This window comes from Tenrec ecaudatus, chromosome 7, assembly GCF_050624435.1.
Source record: "Tenrec ecaudatus isolate mTenEca1 chromosome 7, mTenEca1.hap1, whole genome shotgun sequence".
In the NCBI taxonomy this organism is placed as follows: Eukaryota; Metazoa; Chordata; class Mammalia; order Afrosoricida; family Tenrecidae; genus Tenrec; species Tenrec ecaudatus.
Window position 1 is genome coordinate 9,788,187 of NC_134536.1, and position 18,297 is coordinate 9,806,483.

The following is an 18,297-nucleotide window of genomic DNA, read 5'->3' on the forward strand; positions in this document are numbered from 1 at the left end:
CTTATGACATACTGACTGATAAAGTCATCAAGAAAATAATTCCTTCTACTTGGTGGTCATCTGTCCTATTGTCCCCAGCTCACTCACCGCCATCGAGTCAATGCTGACTCCAAGCGACTGGCTGTAGGTTTCTGAGACGGGAATAGAAAGCCCAGTCTCCCTCCGGAGGAGCTGCTGGTGGGTACAAACTGCCAGCCCTGCGGATCTCACCCCAACATGCAACCACTCCCCCACCAGGGCTCCACCCTACTGGGCTTAGTGAGCATCGATGGAGGATTTGCTACAAACAGGAAGCAACGGTGCCGGGGTTTCCAGGACCCTCGGGGTGGGCAAAAGGCAAGTAAGACAAAGTCCCTGCCTGCTAAGAATGACCCCCTGGCTGGCTGTGATTGTGTGCTGTTGCTGTCAGATCGGAGCCATGCCCTCGGTGTTTCACGCACCAGCAGGGTCAGCCGAGGTGGGCAGGTTGAGAGAGCTTCAGACTGAGCCTGACGAGCGAAGAAGAAACGCCTGGTACTCCGTTTCTGACAGCTGGACAGAACATTCACCCAAGATTCTGACTTCCTGCGGAGTCAGTCCGAGGAGGCCGACTGCTGGATAAGGACGGGTGGCAAAGTGGGGGCCCGAGGAGAGGAGGGAGACCCTCAAGACGATGCCCTAACGCAGGGCGCAGTGGACACAAACAGCGATCGTGAAGAGAGATGAAGATGGGGCATACTTACGGCCCTCGGGGATCCGAGTTGGGTCAGCGCTACACAGTCAGGAAGCAGTGACTGAGCTGGGGAGCAGGCGGGAAGAGCCGGGAGGAAATGAGTAAGACTGGCGGGATGGCGGCCATCCAGGGTAGTATTCCTGTCCCCACAGACCAGGGCTCTGGGTTGGAGAAATAGCCCTTCTCAGCTAGGAAGCCATCAGCTTGTATTTTTATGCTGATAAAGTCATTCCTACTTGGCATTCCTTTGAGGACCAAGGAGCATCTGACCCAAGCCACGGTGTTTTCAATCGCCTCCTATGAATGCGAACATTGGAGATGGAGTAAGGAAGACCGAAGAAGAATGGGTGCATTTGGAGGATGGTGCTGGTGAAGAATCTTGAAAGTACCAGGGACTGTCCAAAGAACAAACACATCTGTCTTGGGAGAAGTGCAGCCATGCTCCTGAGAAGCAAGAACGGCAAGACTTCATCTCATGTTCTTTGGGCGGGCTGTCAGGAGAGACCAGTCCCTAGAGAAGGACATCCTGCTTGGTCAAGGGGCGGGGCAGTGGAAACGAGGAAGACCCTTGACAAGATGCCTTGCCCCAGTGGCTACCCCCGTGGGCTCAAACAGCCGAACAACTGTGAGGATGGCGCAGGACCAGGAGAGGTCTCCTTCTGTTGTGAGTCAGAGCCGACTCGAAGGCACTCAATAGCGACGTGCTGTGCACCAACGGTTTGGGTGTCATTTGGCTCACGCAGGGTGAACAATCCCTGGAAGTTACAAAGTTCACGGCATCCTTTTGGCAGCACCAGAGCCAAATCCACACACAGACCAGTGCCGTTGAGTCATTGCTGACTCACAGACACCCTAGAGTCAGAGCAGAGCTGCCAAGGCTCCCCGGGCCAGGAGCTTCGGGAGCAGAGGGCCATCTCTTCGAGTCGGGGAGCGGATGGTGAGTTTGGACCACTGGCTTCAAGTTAGCCAAGCTCTGAAACCTCTGTACTAGTAGGGCCTTGTCTAAACAATGACTTGAAGAAGTGAGGATTTTGAAGGGTTTATAACGACACGGTGCCACTCCTAGCTGAACAACGGGACGCTTGAGCCCACTGAGTCACCTCAGCGCACAGCCGTGCAACTTCTACGCAGCAGTTTGACTTTGTCCACACAGGGTCGCCAGGAGCCGAAATCAACTGGACAGGAATTCACATCCCCTTCACCAACATAATGGAATCTTACCACTTTGGTGTCTCTCAAAAACTCAACCCAAACCCACTGCCATCCGCTCGGTTCCGACTCATAGCGACCCTCTAAGAGTAGAACTTCTGTGGGTTTCCGTGGCTGGGAGGGGAGTAGAAAGCCTCATCTTGCTCCCGCAGAGTGGCTGGCGGTTTCTGAACTGCTGACCTTGCAAGGAGCAGCCCAACGCATACCCCACTACCCAAAGGAAATCTTTTAGGGTTCAAATGTTTTCCACGGCCTTAGATTGCTGGTGGTTGTTTCCTCCCCCCACCCCTCCCCCCAAATTTGTTGCTTAACACTTTGTTCACAATCAGTACCAACAACAAACAGATCTCACTGTCACCAAGTTCATCCCGTCTCTAGTGACTGACCCTGTGGGTTTCTGAGACTATAACTCTGTACAAGAGTAAAAAGGCTTGTCTTTTTCTTGAAGAGCAATTCATGGGTTTGAACTTCTGACCTTGCGGTCAGCACTCCAACTCGTAACCACCAGGTTTCCTTCGCCCTCCCAATAAGCCACCCTTGTACTGGTTGGAGATCTTATTGATGACCCAGCAGAGAGAAGCCATTCAAGAACAGCCGTCCCTGCCCCATGGAATGCGAGAGCCTGCCCTGCTGGAAAGACCGGGTGGACTCATCACTGATGATTGGGCTGACTGGGCACTTGCACGTGCCCGTTGCGACACCTGCCGTTGGTGTACGATTGCCAAGGGCTTGAAAAATACGCAGGTAGGAAGACAGGGCACACATCTCAAAACAAGGCGCGTGGCCCCGCTTCTCATTTATTGATTCAAAAAGTCTTCACAGAAAACTTATGGAGGACAAGCCATTGTCCTGGGCACGGAGCTTCGAGTAAATGCAGGCCTTCTCAGCTAGTCTGAACAGCAGACTGTACCATTCCAAAGGGGTCTGGGGGATTTTCAATGTGAAAAACGAATAATAGTCCTTTGCTTTGCACTTAACCCATTGCTGTCGAACCCAGCTTGTAGCGACCTCATCCAACAGCGAACTGCCCCCCATCGGGCTCCCCCAGGCTGGCATTTCTGTACAAGCATACTGCCACACCTTTCTTCTGCAAAGCAGTGGTGGGTTTGAACTGCTGACCTCTCGGTGAGGGGCCCCGAACCCACTGCTGTCCTGTCCATTCTAAGTTGAAGTGGACCTTGCAGGGCAGAGTCGGGTTTCCGAGGATGCAGTCCTTATGGGAGCAGACGGCCTCATCTTTCTCCTACAGGACTGTGAAGAGGCTCAAACCACTGGCCTTTTGGTGAGCAATCACTTGTTAAGGCCACTGTGCCATAGGCTTCCAGCTTCACTCTGAGGAGCAGCATGCAGCTGTAGGCTGCTAACCCAGCGGTCAACCATTTAAACCCACCAGCCGCTCCACAAGAACAAGAGGTGGCAGTTTGCTTCCACAGAGATGCATAGCCTTGGAAATGAGACAGGGAGTTGGACTCTGTTCTATAGGGTTGGGATGAATTGGAATCCCTTCACCAGCTACAGGCTTGCTTCTTGACTTGGGGATTTCCGTGAGACGTATCAAGATGCCCACCATGTCTTCTGAATGGAACAGACAACAGAAGCTTGTCATCAGAAATTCAGACTCACTGAATCATTCAACCTGCAAATGAAATCGGGGGAGTGCAGAATTGCTGGGGAGATCCCCGGTATTTCCGCAGCATTGGCAAGCGCTGCGGGTGTCTGACAGATGCGCCCGCAGATTTTCCGAAGAGAGAACGTTGATGGGCAAAACACAACGAAGCAGCAAGAACTGCTTGCAAAAAAACAAAACAAAACACCCGAGCAGTCACAGACTACAATGTATCCAAGTGGCCGATGACCTTGCTTCTCTTCCTAGGGTTTTCCAAAGGGCTCATCCAGGATGTTCTTGTCTCAAGTTTGAAGTTGAGCAGACTGAGGTTCCCAGAATGAAGTAACTTGCCACAGGCCCACAGCTGGAAATGGCTGTGGTGAACTGAGTTCCTCTATGCGGGTTTGTTTTTTGGGAAGAACTGGGGGATTATTTCCCTTCAGCCCTGAGAGATTGAGTGCCTTTTCCCTAGTTCTTTGGAGAAGTAACTTGGGGTCTGGGGCTTCCATGTTGTTTTCTCCCAGCTATAGGGGATTCCCCAGGTGGACGGGCATTTCCTGGGTGAACGATGAATAATTTGCTGGTGTCAGAAATGATGGCAGACACGGGAGACGTGAGCTGTGTTGGACAGCCACCTCACCAGCCTAGGAACCAGCTTTGTGTTGATCCTGAATTCTATCCCTCGGGAATTCCGACATTTCTTGGTGCTAGATTACAGTGGCCATCGTAGGTTTTCTGATCCCACATTACATAGCCTCAAACCACTATATAATACTATTTCCCTGGATGCATTTGAAATATGATTTATTTTACAGGGAAATGGGCTAATGGAAGACAAACACATTTGTATGCTTTAAAGCTTGTTAGAAAACTTTTGAAAGCCTAGAAACATTTAATAAATGGTCTCTTCTTTGGAAGATAAAAAAAATCAAAAAATCAATGCGTTTGAACTGCAGTGTGGGCCAATAATATAGAAAATACCATGGGCTGTCAAAAGAACAAACAAGTCTGTCTTGGAGGAAGTATGGCCAGAATGCTCTTTAGAGGCCAGGATGGTGAGCCTTCTTACATACTTTGAACACATTGTCAGGAGGGGCAGCTAAAAAGAGAAAGGCCGTCAGTGAGATAGATCAACTCACTGGCTACAACGATGGTCTCAGGTACAAGGACAATTGTGAGGATGGAGCAGGACCAGGCACTGCTTCATCTGTTGTGCATGGGGTCGCTGTGGGTCAGAACCCTCTTCATGGCACCTAACAACAACAACACATCTTCAGGATAGAATGATGATGCCATTTCAAAGGAATCTACAGAGGACCTTGGTCTCCCGGACCCTCTGCAGAAACCATGAGCAACGAGTGCTCAAATATCTTTTCAGAAATCTGATGTTTCTGGCTTGTAAAAGGACCTAACCTGCACAGCAAGTGGAAGAGCTTTTGAATGAGAAGTAAACATTGAAATCTCTCCAGACATGCCAATCCTGGCCTTGCTCTTGTTGATGCCTTAGCCAAGGAAGGAGTCATTGACTTCTTAGCCAAGCGGTGAACTCTGATTGTCTTCTAAGGATTATAAACCGGAGAGACCCACTAGACCTTTGCTCTTGGAAACTTGAACATTTATCCTTGAATGATTTTCCAGAACTTCTGAAACGTATTGACAACACCCTGGAGTGCCTACACACGCCTCCTTGGGAATGAAGACCTTCTGGTTGGTCACTAGGATCTTCTTCCTATTGTGACCAAAAAGGTGACTTTGGACAAGTTACTTCACCTTCTTAAGCATCAATTTCTCATCGGTCTAGTAGGAAGAGTCAAACGTTTTTAAGTGTGTTGTCAAGACCCAGTAAGAACAATTCCTACAAAGCGTGAGCATCTGGGTATTGCACAATAAGCGCTCAGTAATATTGATCATGCTTATGAGAGCCAATCTGTCCCCTAACCTTTTCAGGTTACAGTCCAGGGATTAGTTCCAGTTGAGCAGGACTCGTTGACCACCGCTTACGTATCTAGCGCTATGCCATCAAATGGGATCCGTTCAAACTCGTTGTTGTTAGTTGCCATTGAGTTCGTTTGACTCACCGCGACCCAATGTACAACAGAATGAAAGATGGCCGCGTCCTCTGCCATCCTCACGATTGTTCTCATGTCTGAGCCCCCGGCTGCAGCGCAGTGTCGATCCATCATGTTGAGGACCTTCCTCATGTCTCTGCTGCCCCTCTAGTAAGCATGATGTGCTGGTAGGCATTATTTATTTAGTTTCTTAAAATATAAATTCGGACGGACAAGGATTTAATTTTAAATTGTTCTTTATGGAGTGGGAGAGACCACAGCCCAGACTCACCTAACCCACAGGCTCTTAAACTAAAATCATTTCCACGTTCAAGCAACGAAGAAGAAAGCAAAAAGCCAAAGGAAGAAGAGTTTTTCAAGAAACCTCTTAATTGCTCTCCAAGCTAATTACACCCTCGCCTCCACTTCCCCCACCATCGCCAGAAAAACTGGTTCTTCTACCAACAGTTAACCTGATAGTAGACACTGGCTCAGATCAAACTGGAACTTCCAATTGCCCAATATGAAAGATGCAGTCAAACTTTGGACAAGTAGAGTGTGGTCTATGTATAGCTGGTGCCAGAGCTGCGTAGCCCAGAGTTTAGAGGTCTTGAAAAATACCCTCTTTCCATCCTGTGTCTGCCACCAATAACAGTTTAAAGCAATGGTTTTGCATTTTGGAAAGTGAATTCTGCAAGCTCCAGGAAACACGGAGGGCCTTCTCAGCAAATTCTTCTTGTCCAAGGTGTACTCCAACGTGTCGTGTGAGTGGTAAGCTTGCAAATACGCCAGCCTGTCCTCCAACCCCCATTGGAGGATCTCAAGCAGTACTTCCTGCCCCACTGACCCACCCAGCCAACCATCTTCCTCCTCCTCCACCACCGCCTCCACCTCCTCCTCCTCTCCCTCCTCCTTCACGACCAACGGCCCCACTGCTGCCCAGAAAAGCTAATTGTACGAAATCACTTCAGGCTGGACCAGTAAAAAGAGATGGACCCATGCAGATAACAGTTAAAGATCTACTGACTGTGAAATTAAAGAAGACACAACGTTTTGATGAAAGGAAGAAGCTTGTACCCTCACGGAAGGCACAGAATCCCTTAGTCTCTATTTCTGACCTGCAACGTGTTACACTGAAACCGAACTCCCAAGTGTTACCAACTCGAGGTACAATGTCTTAATAATTCCTGGTAAAACCCAGCTGGATCTCAGGAAACTACTTAGAAAAGTTGATGCAGAGAGAAGCCCAGGTGGAACCCCGCTTACCAATAAAGAAAATATGAAACAGGAACTGGCCTGACCCCAGCCATGACCCGGGCCTTAAGAAGAAAGTTCCAGCTGGCTCATCCAGAAGCCCAACTCCAATTCTGCCGCCTACCACAGGCAGCTTTGATGAGCAAAACTGCTATCAATCGGCCTGACTCCCCATGAAGCTCCTAAGCCATAAAGAGAAAAACCACTCCAAACCCCCTTTTTGTTGTTGTTTCTTTTTGAGGGTATGGAAAAATTATTATAGTAACATCATATACTACGATGTAGTTCCATGTGCAGAACTGTATACAGTAAATGGACCCTACACATAGTGTGGTAAAAAGTGGGTATTTGGATATTTTTCTAGTTTGCATGATCTGCAGAATAACCAGATGGGAAAACAGAATCTCCAAACTCATATTGACCCTGGAATTAGACAATTGAGTTTGGAGAGAGAACTAGTTTGTACTATCTAGGTATGATCTAGCATGAGGAAAATAGACTGGTTCATGTTTATCTCAGAAATAGAGGAAGGAAACAGCCCCACTAATGTCCTTCACTCCGAAGGGGCTTTTATTGGATGATTGAAAGGAAATGTATTTTCACTCATAAGGCTCATCCATTTATAAAGTGCTGCACCGATAGCTCGATCAGTTATAAAGACCCTTTTGAAATTCTTTTTATTGCATTTAAGAGGTAAGAACCTGTCCAAACTCAACGACGTTTCACAAAGAATGAGTAGTAAAAGACTCAACGTGACCTAAAAACGAGACTGTGTCATTTCTAGCACCTTCTGCAGTCAGTGCTGTTTGGCTCAGTGAGGTCTAAACTATTCTGTCATTTTACATCTGCTGCCCAGATGCATGCAGGCAAATACAGGTATTGAGCCAGATAGCACCCACCATGCCCAGAGGATTCCTGGAGATTCACGCAGGCTCTCTGCAAGACCTTTCTCCTTGTCCTCACCAGCCTGTGGATTCAGAAACAGTAATATAATGCATACCTCACTGGTTTTGAGTTCTTGCCAGCCTAGGGTTACCTGATTTAGCAAATAAAAATAAATGGAATTAAAAAAATATGGAATTCAAATTTCAGTTTTGTATAAACCACAAATAATGCCTTAGTACCAACACATCTTATTAAACAGTGACTGTGTGTTTGGCTTAAGTATGTAGCCAATATTGCACGGGACATATTTATATTTTGAAAAAGTATTCATTGTTTATGTGAATTTCAAATGTAACTGGGTATCCTATGTTTTATCAGTCAACTTTGTCAGCCAAAGCTCTTCTAAAAATCCGAGAAGCCTCCACCTTGCCACAAGAATCTGCCCAACAATGTGTATTCTGTGGTTCTGGTCAGGGTGCCTGTCACATGTGCATTACTTATCGTGGAGGAAGGGGACCTCTTTAGGGTGAATATGTCTGACATCACAGGCTTCACTTTGATATTGATAACCTCTTCCACGGTTTTGAAAGTAAGCATGACGCTCCTCATGGATAAGAGACAAACTTTCACCAGAGTTGCTCTGTGTGTATAGTTGGCCTTCCAGGAAGCAGCTACATATCTCATAACCTTAACCTGTCCCCAATGAGCTTAGGCTAAAAAGGTAATTTAAGAAGTTCCTAGAAATGTCTGCATTTCCACATAATAAATACTCCTCCGAAATGCCAAATCGCACCGTCACCAAGTTAGATGTTTATCACATAAATGTTTATCACATAAGAGGCAGTCCTGTTTATAAGACCCACATTATGTTTACAATGCACATGTGGATATAAATTTAACAATGAAGTTAAGAGACATATCTGCTTCTAGCAAAAACTAAAAACCCTGCATTTTTAACCTGCTAGTTACATTTATATTATGTAAGAAGAGGCAATGATCAGTGAGACAAAAGTATGGTAATAGAATAATACTTTCTGAGGCAAATATAATGTTGATAATATTCAAAAGCCTCCAGGCACTGTGCTATTTAAACAAGTTGATCATTTTGTGAATAAAGGTTCATAAGAAAAATGTTATAAAAATCCTATCAAGAAACATTTGCAGAAAAAATTTGCAAAGCTGCTATTGCTACTTTATCAGTATTAAAATGTGTTCTCTCTTGCAGCTTTTATTATTTTCCATTCTGTATCCCTTTGAGAACCCTGTAAATGTTAAGGCTTTATTCAATTATTGCTTCTCAGATGCTTTCAATGGATGCTTTGGGACTGAATGGCCAGAGAAAATAAACAACCAAAATGTACCTGGATTTTTAAAAAATAAAGTAATAAAATCCTTTGGAAAAAAATACATTCAGAGTCATTTTTCCAAATAAATACCTAAGTACAAACAAGAAAAATGAACTAGGAACAGAGTGTGTCCTGTGGACTTGGGGGTCCCTCCACTGAGAGTCTCCTAGACCCAAAGGAAGATTGGTGCCAAGACACACCGACCTCCCAGGGCCACTGGACCCACCCATACTGAAGAGACAAGGACTTTCCCCAGAGCGGACACGGAGAGCAAGCCTTCCCTCTGAACCGCCTCTCAGAATGTGGACTCTTGAGTCCACTGGGAGAGAAGACTTTTCTGCTTGTTGAAATCATCACTTTGGGTGTTTCTGCTAAAGCACTACTGGGTAGTAAGCCAATGCTGATCCAAAAATTATTCCTGGTTTATTTAACATTCAGATTTACCTGGAAGTCTTGAATGTTTATTGGTAGCCCTGTGTTCTGGTCCAGATGGAGACCCTGCCCACCGCTCCCCCAGGACTAGATGTTGGCAAGGCATTATTCAATAGAGAGCGTCTGTCATGGTAACATTTAGGTTTATCAAGGGTTTTACACTGCAGTTTGCCCTACAGCTCTTCATTAGTTAATTGCCACAACATCTGGCTGAGGTTGCAATTGAGCCGACGGGACAGAGCGGGCTGGCTGACTCAGGGTGGAGTGGAGGGCAGTGGAGAGCGCCCAGGCTGTGCCTTCGCCCTTCCTGCCCCCTGGGTTCTGGGCTAGCTGGCTTCGAGCACCCATTCGAAGACAAATAGGAAATGAGAGGGATAAAGAACCAGTCCTGAGCGCCTCAGGTTCTCAGCAGCTAAGTTGCTGGGATAAAGGAGAGGCTAGGACACAGACACAGACACAGACAGACACAAGAAACTATTGAAAATGGATTTTTCTGCCCCCACCCCTCCATGAAAGCATTTTCTTGTTTTATTTCAAGAAAAGGTGGTTTGTTTGTTTTTTAATGCCAGGGAAAGAAGATGGAGTAGCAGTGTCCTCGTTCCTCCCTATAATTGTGACAATGGGCATAGAGGGGGTGAAAAGTGTCGCCCAGATATGGCCACCTGTTGTTGTTAGTGCCGTCGAATTGGTTCTGATGCGTAGTGACGACCGTCGATGTACCAGGAAGGAAACGGCACTGGGTCCTGGGCCATCCTCACAATTGTTCAACTGTACCTATGTCTGAGCCCATGGTCGCAGCCACAGCGTCAAGCCATCTTGTTGAGGGGCTCCCTCTTCTTCACTACCCCCCCCCCACTTTACCAAGCACGATGTCCCTTCTCCAGGGACTGGTCTCTGCTGACAACATGCCCAAAGTCTGTGGGACCAAGTCTCGCCATCCTTGCCTCCAAGGAGCATTCTGGCTGTACTTCTTCCAAGACAGATCTGTCCAGCTAGAGCCTCAGAATTCAAGCTGGCTTGGAAATAGGGCCATTGCATGAATGAGCTATGATGAGGTCGTGTCAGAGTAGGGCGGGTCCTTAACCCTGTGATGGTGCCCTTGTAAGACACACAGAGACCTGCCGGGAGGAAAGCCACATGAAGAGAGGGCTGGAATGGTGCAGCGACAAGCCCAGGAATGCCAGGAGTCACCGGCAGGAACGAGGAAGAAGCGCTGAAGGAAGGATTCATCCCTAGAAACTTCAGAGGAGAGGAAGTGTGACGCTGCCGACACCTGGATTTCTAGCTTCCAGAGTGCCAAACTAAACCTGGATTTCTAAACCAGGATGTCAAACATCCTGGTTTGTTGGCTTAAGATACTGGATGTACAGCAGTTTGTTCCCAGGGCAGCCCTGGGAAACGAACACAAGCATTCACTGACAATCACCTCAATCAAGCACTTCCCATATCTGGTCTCGGTGGGACCTATGGAGAGACTTAGTTAATCAACCGTCGCAGGCTCTAGAGACACACCCATGCTTATGGGGTCAAACCCACGCAGGTTCAACCCAGAGTACAGAGACAAATGTCTGTGTAAATCTTTCTGTCCACACACCAGAAGAAATCGCAGATGGCTCAAGCCGAATGGAATGATTTGCCTTTTTAAATAACCATCTCAATGAAGTTCTTGTGATCTCATCTCTTATTAGTTCTGAAGAAATGACAGGGCAAGGCTGTGCATAGCGCCCTGCAGAGCAGCTGGTCAGGGCTCCCCCACCTGCAGAATACGCGCCCCACCACCCTGTGAGCTCCCAGGTGGGCTGCGGGCTAACCTGACGGCCATGACCTTCCTCCTTTGGCAGACCAGGAGACGAGTGGTCTGCAGAAAGCTTCAAGGACTTGCCTGAAGTCACACAGAGAAGGAACCAGACTCAACTTTGGCTCTCTCCATGTCTTGTCGAAAGCTAGAGGACACGACACTACGTGCTCCCAGTCTGTGGTTTGAGGATGACACTTTCCCACCCCTCCCCCACCCCTAGTCCCACTAGGAGAGTCTCTGGAGGTGCCAGTAGTTAAGTGATTAGTTGCTAAGGAGCCTGTGTGGTGAAGGGGATTAAGCGCTAGACTGCTAACCAAAAGGTCGGTGGTTCAAACCCACCAGCCACTCTGTGGGAGAAAGATGAGGTTCCAGTCCCCCCAGAGATGCCCTGTGAGAAAGAGCCAGGTACCAACCACCACAGAGCACAGTCCACTCGGACACACACAGGTTCTCAGGAGTCAGCTAATTCTTCTGCACGTGGCTTTGGAAGCACCGGCACAGGGCCATGCACGCACAGATGAGCCAGTGACGTATACAGATCATTGCTGTTGGCTGCCGTCGAGTCAGTGGTCTGTCTCAGACTGAGAACAAAACACTGCCTGGGTACTGAGTCATCCCCACAGTCACTGCTATGTTTGAGGCCACCGTGGCAGTCCACGTCATCGACAACCGTCCTTCTCATCGACCTCTGTACCATCCAAGCAGGATGGCCCTCTCTAGGGGCTGGTCTCTTGGGAAGACACAGCCCAAGTCAGTGAGATAAAGTCTCACCATCCTCGCTTCTAACTCCACTTCTTCCAAAGAGCTTTGTTTGTTCTTCTGGCAGGCCACGGTATAATTAATATTGCTTGTTAGCAATCATAATCCAAAGCTTATGGCCTTGGGGCAGTTCTATTCTACCCTGCAGGGTTGCTATGAGCCAGATCAACCCCATCACGGTGGGTTTTACAGCTTCCCTCGTGTTCTTTTCCGGAAGGGAGCCTCATTGGGAAGTTCCTCATCTCCCAGGTAGAGAGCAGGCTCCTTGGCTGGGTCATGTGAATAGTCCTCACTTCCCTGGGAAAGCTGGGGTGGCTCAGGAGGAGTGTAGTCTGCAGGGAGCTCTCTTTGGCCTTCTTAGCGTGGATACTGGTCCCAGGCCCCTGACCTAACCTCCCCGGGACATGTCTTCCTGGCAGTAACTCCGGCACAAGAAGCCCCGAGCTAGCTACCTTCTCTTTTCAGCTGTGGGATCTTTCCACCCCGCGGGGAGAGGGAGCAAGATGGTCAGTCAGCATTGCAGATCTCACCTGCAATCTCACCCTGTGGTTCGTTAGATAAGGAAGCCATCGGGTTCTGGTTCCAGGGAGAGGGAGAAGCCTCAGCTCAGAGTCAGAAACACCGATCCCTTCCCTCTTCCTCCACTTAGATCTTAGTGCGTAGTTACTAGGTGCCTTGCGCTGTCTGACGGCCCCTTTGGAAATCTCATATCCAATAGCACTTCAAGAAGCCCATGGCTTGGATGTGACATGCTTATTTGTGTGCTTAGACTGGGACATGGGGCCAGGAATGTCAACGTAATATTGCTACTCATTCTCTTAACTGGTCCACGCGGTCCTTCCAGCCATCTCCACTGTGCCGGTGCAGAAGCAGTGCCTCTGAGAAGGCACATAGCTGGCGGATATTGTAATAGACTCCACCTTGGCTCTGATCCCATCATCTCTGCCCTTTCAGGGACCTGATGGCCCGTCACTTACCACAGAGCAGACTTCCCTTGTTACCATCCCCCACGAAGACCAAAGCCGACTCCCTAGAGTCCCGTGGGATCCATGGGCACCCCAACCCAACAGAAACTGAGAGGCCAGCTGTCTTGGCAACTCTAGTTGCTTAGTTCATCATGGCTTGTTGTTTTTGTCTTCAGTCATCAGTGGGAGATCAGGCCTCCATCACATCTTCTTCTTTCTCTGGCCCACCCTTCACCCCCCACCCAACCCCTAGCTTTCCACTGTGCTCTCTGGAAAACTTCTTGGTGTGTGTGGGGGGGTGTGTGTCAATAAGCTTCCTGTGTTTTCATCTTGTTCACTGAGGCGCCTCGCCTTCCAGCTCAGAGAGCACCACCTGCTGATCTATTTCTTCCCCCTCACACCTCAGGGGCAGACGCCCACTCCACCCATTGTTTCTTCCTTCTCAGTCCCTGTGTCATGGCAGGCCGCCCCCTCATTCTCTGAAGATCGGCTCAGGGCGATTCTGGCGTGGCCTTCAGTGACAACATCATCAGGTGGCTGTGGTGTCAACACCCTAGACTTCCTCTTCTTGGATGCCTCCTTCACCATGCTGCTGCCCATGACTTCTCCTGACCTCCTCTTTGGTAACAACATTCCCTTCTGGAAACTTCCATTGAAAACCTGTGGAGCTGTGGAGCTGCTCATCAGGGTGCCCATGTGCCAGCCCGGTCAGAACTTCTCCTAGAGGTTTTCAAGCCACAAGGGGGAAGAGAGCTTGTCCCTTCCCCGGGGTTCTGGTTGCCGTCTGGGGTGATGTGAGCAGAAGTTCTTGTAACCCTAGCATCTTCCCACTCTGTCCCATGGAGGGCCCCAGGTGGGCACAGCAGTGAGAACGTGAAATGCCCACAGATGTCCTTTCAGTTGCTGGGTCCCATCACCCGTGTGTTTCCCCACTGCTAGTCAATCAACCGCTTTTTGCTTGCACCGGTTTGATGTGGTTTCCTTGTCATTTAAGACAAGGGTCCTACAGAGGAACAGAACCTTGGATACATAGCTTCATATATACGAGGAGCCTTCAAATAGGCCATGGAAATTTTCCATTGTGTTTAAATCCTGTTTTTCCATGAACTGTTTAAGGCCCCTTTGTATAAATTGTGTGTGTGTACAAAACTGTACTCATTTGTTATTATTATTAGGCACCTAAGATTTTTTTTTTACTTTCTAAACATTAGGATGTAATTGTGGTAGTTACACAACGTCATGTCAACTTGATAAAAGAATGAAAGGGTGGAGTCTAGCCTGTCAATCAGGTCACAGCCTGATGATCCCTCCTTGTGGGTGTGGCCTTCTCATGAGGCTTCTGGGAATTCCTCTCTTGATCCTGCCATCAGAAAAGTCAGACCTCTTTCTCTGTCTCTGCTACACCTTCCTATAGACAAGCCACATGGAGCCGTGGATAGCAGCCAAAGCCCTGCAGATGTGTCCACTGCCATTGGATCCACAGGACTTTCTACCCACCAGCCTGTGATCATCCTGGGTCAATCTGAAGAGGAGTTCCTGGGCTAATATCAAACTTAAGGACTTGATCTGGACTGGTCTGGGATGTTTTCTTAATGTACCATTGCTCTTTGATATAAAGCTCTCTCTTACACACAGATGAGCATCTCTGGATTTGTTTCTCTGGTCGACCCGACCTACTGCAGTAATCCAAACTGAAGGCTATTGTCTTTTCTCCTCATCGGGTACACACTTGTCTGGCATTCTCTGTTTGTAAGCAAGACCCACCTCACATAAGCAGCGAGGTCCCTCATTTAACGTCCTCATCTGAATCTTGGCAGCTAGCTCTCTGTCAGCGTACTGCCACAACCATGTTGGAATTATTGTCAGTAAATTTACCTACGTGTGATGTGAATGAAACTGGTTGGTAACTTCTGCGTTTTGTTGGCTCACCTTTCTTTGAAATGGGCACAAATACGGATCTCTTCCTGTTGGTTGGACGGGTAGGCCAAATTTCTTAGCATAGAAAAATGAAACATCTGTTGAAACATTTCGATTGGTATTCTGCCAAACTCTGGATCCTTCATTTCAGCCAGTGCCTTCACTGCAGCTCGGACGTCTCCTTCAGGACAGTTGGTTCTGGTCCAGAGGCTGCCTCCGGAAGCGGTTGAACGTGCACCAGGGTCTTGGTGTGGTTGCGAGGTGACGCTGTACTCTCTTCACCTTCATTTGATGCGTCCTGCACCGTCCATTATTTTGACCATGCTGCTGTGCAGTGCCACCGGGCCAGCTTTGACCTGCAGGGACCCTGTGCAGGGTTATACTACCCATCATGTTATACATAAGACAGAAGGAAACACTGCCCAGTCCGGTGCCATCCTCACGATTGGTGTTAGAACACTGAGAATCGTGGTTGGGCCAGAAGTGTGATCCAATCCTTCGCTGTTTCAGCGCCGCACTTGAATTTCCCCATCAGCTCCTTCAGCTTGAGGAGTGCCAACTGTGCTCTTTCATCCAAGGGATAGACGCTTGTTTTGAAAGAAACTTATCAAAAATTTACATCAGTAATAACGGCACGCAATGTCCTTCGGCATCTACGCATCAATACACATTATTAAATGATGACAAGATACACATTACAGACAACAAACAAGCATACACCTACTATATAAGGCCAGTGAGGCCTCAGTAGGTTAAGTAGCCTGAGAGTTGAGGCTTAACCCTAAAAATCTCTGATTCTGAAGTTCTTCCTTTGAATCAAAATACTAATTAAACTTCAAAAGATGGGGGGCCATGTCAATATTTGAAGGGCCCCCCGAACTACCTGTAGTCTTGTCATATCCTGCAGCATTCTCTAGAAATTGGCTGCCATGAGCGGCAAGAAGAAAACTAAAGAAATTCAGAATGATGTGCTGTCCCCCAGTTATTCTCAGTAGGTTTTAAAAAAATTAATGTAAAACTATCAAATATCATTGTTCTTGACTTTCTGGGCCTCCCACCCTACTGGAGGTGCTAGTGAATTTATAGATAGTCCCTAAAGTAACTGACTGGCTGTATTCCACCTCCAGTCACCTTAAGGGACCATCTCCTTTGAAATACAAGGATAAGGATGTTCACACATTTGCTTTTAAGTCTGTCAAGTCATCATTCTCTTTCAAATGCAAAATTTTCATGGCAGGCAACTCAGGCATCCTTTTAAAGTCTTAGTCAAATAAAATAATCCATCATTCATTTGAAAAAAAAAAAAGTCCTTTCTGCCAAATGGCCTCCCCACTGGGCCTTAGCTGGAAACGGTGGAATTTTTTAGCTTGATTTATTCAACTCAGTGAGCCTTGGGTGAGGGACATTCCTGTTATACTCAAAGCTCATATTATTCAAATGCCCTCCGTCTCCTCACCGCCCGTGAAGCTGGGGAACAGTCAGCCTCTGTATCCTCCAGTCACTGCGTACGTCGACTGTACACGCTCTTCAGCACAGGCACGGAAACCCTCCGCACTGAACTGGCCGGTGAGCCCTTTCTTCCCTTGTGTTCTGCTCAGCTGGACAAAGGCCAGAGAGGGAGTCCAGGACCCACAAGCCAAGCAGAGAGTCTGCGGACATACAGAGAAACATCTGTCCTAGGCAGGCCCGGCGGCGGCGGCAGCAGCAGCAGCAGCAGCAGCAGCAGCAGTGATGACAGAATGCGCAGGCCCTGTGCAAAACGAAAGTGTGGTGCCTTGTTCACGACGAAAAATTTCAAGATGGCGACTGCAGAGCATTAAACGGATCCTGTGGCCTTCTGAGTAGGGGTTCCTATGAAACGTCACAGGTTATCTACCTGCCCCTGGGGTCCGCCCTTCCTGCTTTCAAATGGTAAGGTCCCTGGTCTCCCCCCTCGCCCCACCAATGAATCAGCCATCAAGGTCCCTTGTTGTGCAGTAGTATGTGACACGTCATGTAATGGCAGTTTGAATCCACCAGCGGCTCCTTGGGTCAGAGATGAGACCTGTTGTCTCCATAAAGATTTACAGCCTCGTGAAGCCACAGAGAGGAACCCTAGTGGCCCAGTGGGGTACGAGATGGGCTGCTCACTGCATGGTCAGTAGTTCAAAGCCACCCGTCACTCCTCAGGCGCAAGATGAAACTTTCTACTCCCCTAAAGAGTGCCAGCCTCGGAAACCCACAGGGCAGTTCTCCCCTGTCCTGTAGGGTGGCTGCGAGGTGGAATGGACTCCATGGCTGGGAATGAGAGGGAGGGGTATTCCTCCGACTCTCACCTAAAACACAGCAAAACCAAACTCACCACCATCAGGTCGATTCTGCCTCCCAGCGACCCTATCCCCTTCTGTATCTTGCGAACACACCATTTCTCTCTCACCTGCTGTAGCCATCCCTCCTCCCAGATACACCCTCCCATGTCTGCTTTGCCTGCTCTGCACTCCCGACCTTTTCTTGAAAGTCCTGCCCATTCCTTTTGGTGTGTGTATGTGTGTAAATGTGTTTTAATCGGATACCTTTTATTGCACCATAGCCTCACCCACAGGTCAAAAGAATCATTTGGCTACATACCTCTTAGATCTTACCCATCAGTCTGTGCAACTCTTCCTCTTTCAGACACATACAGTTGTTGCTAGATGCCATTGAGTCGGTTCTAACTCAGCAACCTTCTGCACAACAGAAACACTGCTGGCAGGTCTGGCACCCTCCTCTTGTTGTGGGCCGCCCTCGATGTTTGTTTCTTCAGAAACATAGATGCCATCCGAGCCATCGATTGTAAATACCAACTATGTTAGTCTGGATAGACCAGAGAAACCAATCCAAGGAAACTCGTATGTGTGTAAGAGAGAGTTTTATATAAAGAGCAATTGTATATGAAGAAAACATCCCAGCCCAGTCTAAATCAAGTCCATAAGTCTGCTATTAGCCCGTATTACAATACCAGTCTACAAGTTCCTCCTCAGTTGCACGCAACACATGCAATGATGCTGAATGCAGGAAGATCACAGGCCAGTGGTGGACAGTCTTGTGGATCCAGTGGCATTGTAAGCATCTCAGTGTTGGTGTGGGTCTCCATGTGGCTCTTCCAGTTCCAGGGCTCTGGCTGCCATCAGCGTAGCTCTATCAGGCTTGTCAGCAGGGATGTCTCACCGCAAAAATGTATCTGGCCTCCAGTGAGCTATTTATCTCCATGGCGCCTCCAAATGAGGTCATCAAGCTGCCACCTGAGTGACAGGCTAAACTCCACCCCATTCACTCTTAATAGTCTCCAGTTGGCACCAGATTATGTAACTACCACACCATCCAAATGTTTTTCAAATAGCCTTGTTC

General features: G+C 48.1%; 1 pseudogene; it reads left to right on the forward strand.

Moving 5' to 3' along the window:
* Positions 1–8,798, forward strand: part of LOC142453140 (proline-rich protein 11 pseudogene) — a 38,896-nt pseudogene extending 30,098 nt beyond the window's left edge.
* The last annotated feature ends 9,499 nt before the right edge of the window (positions 8,799–18,297 follow it).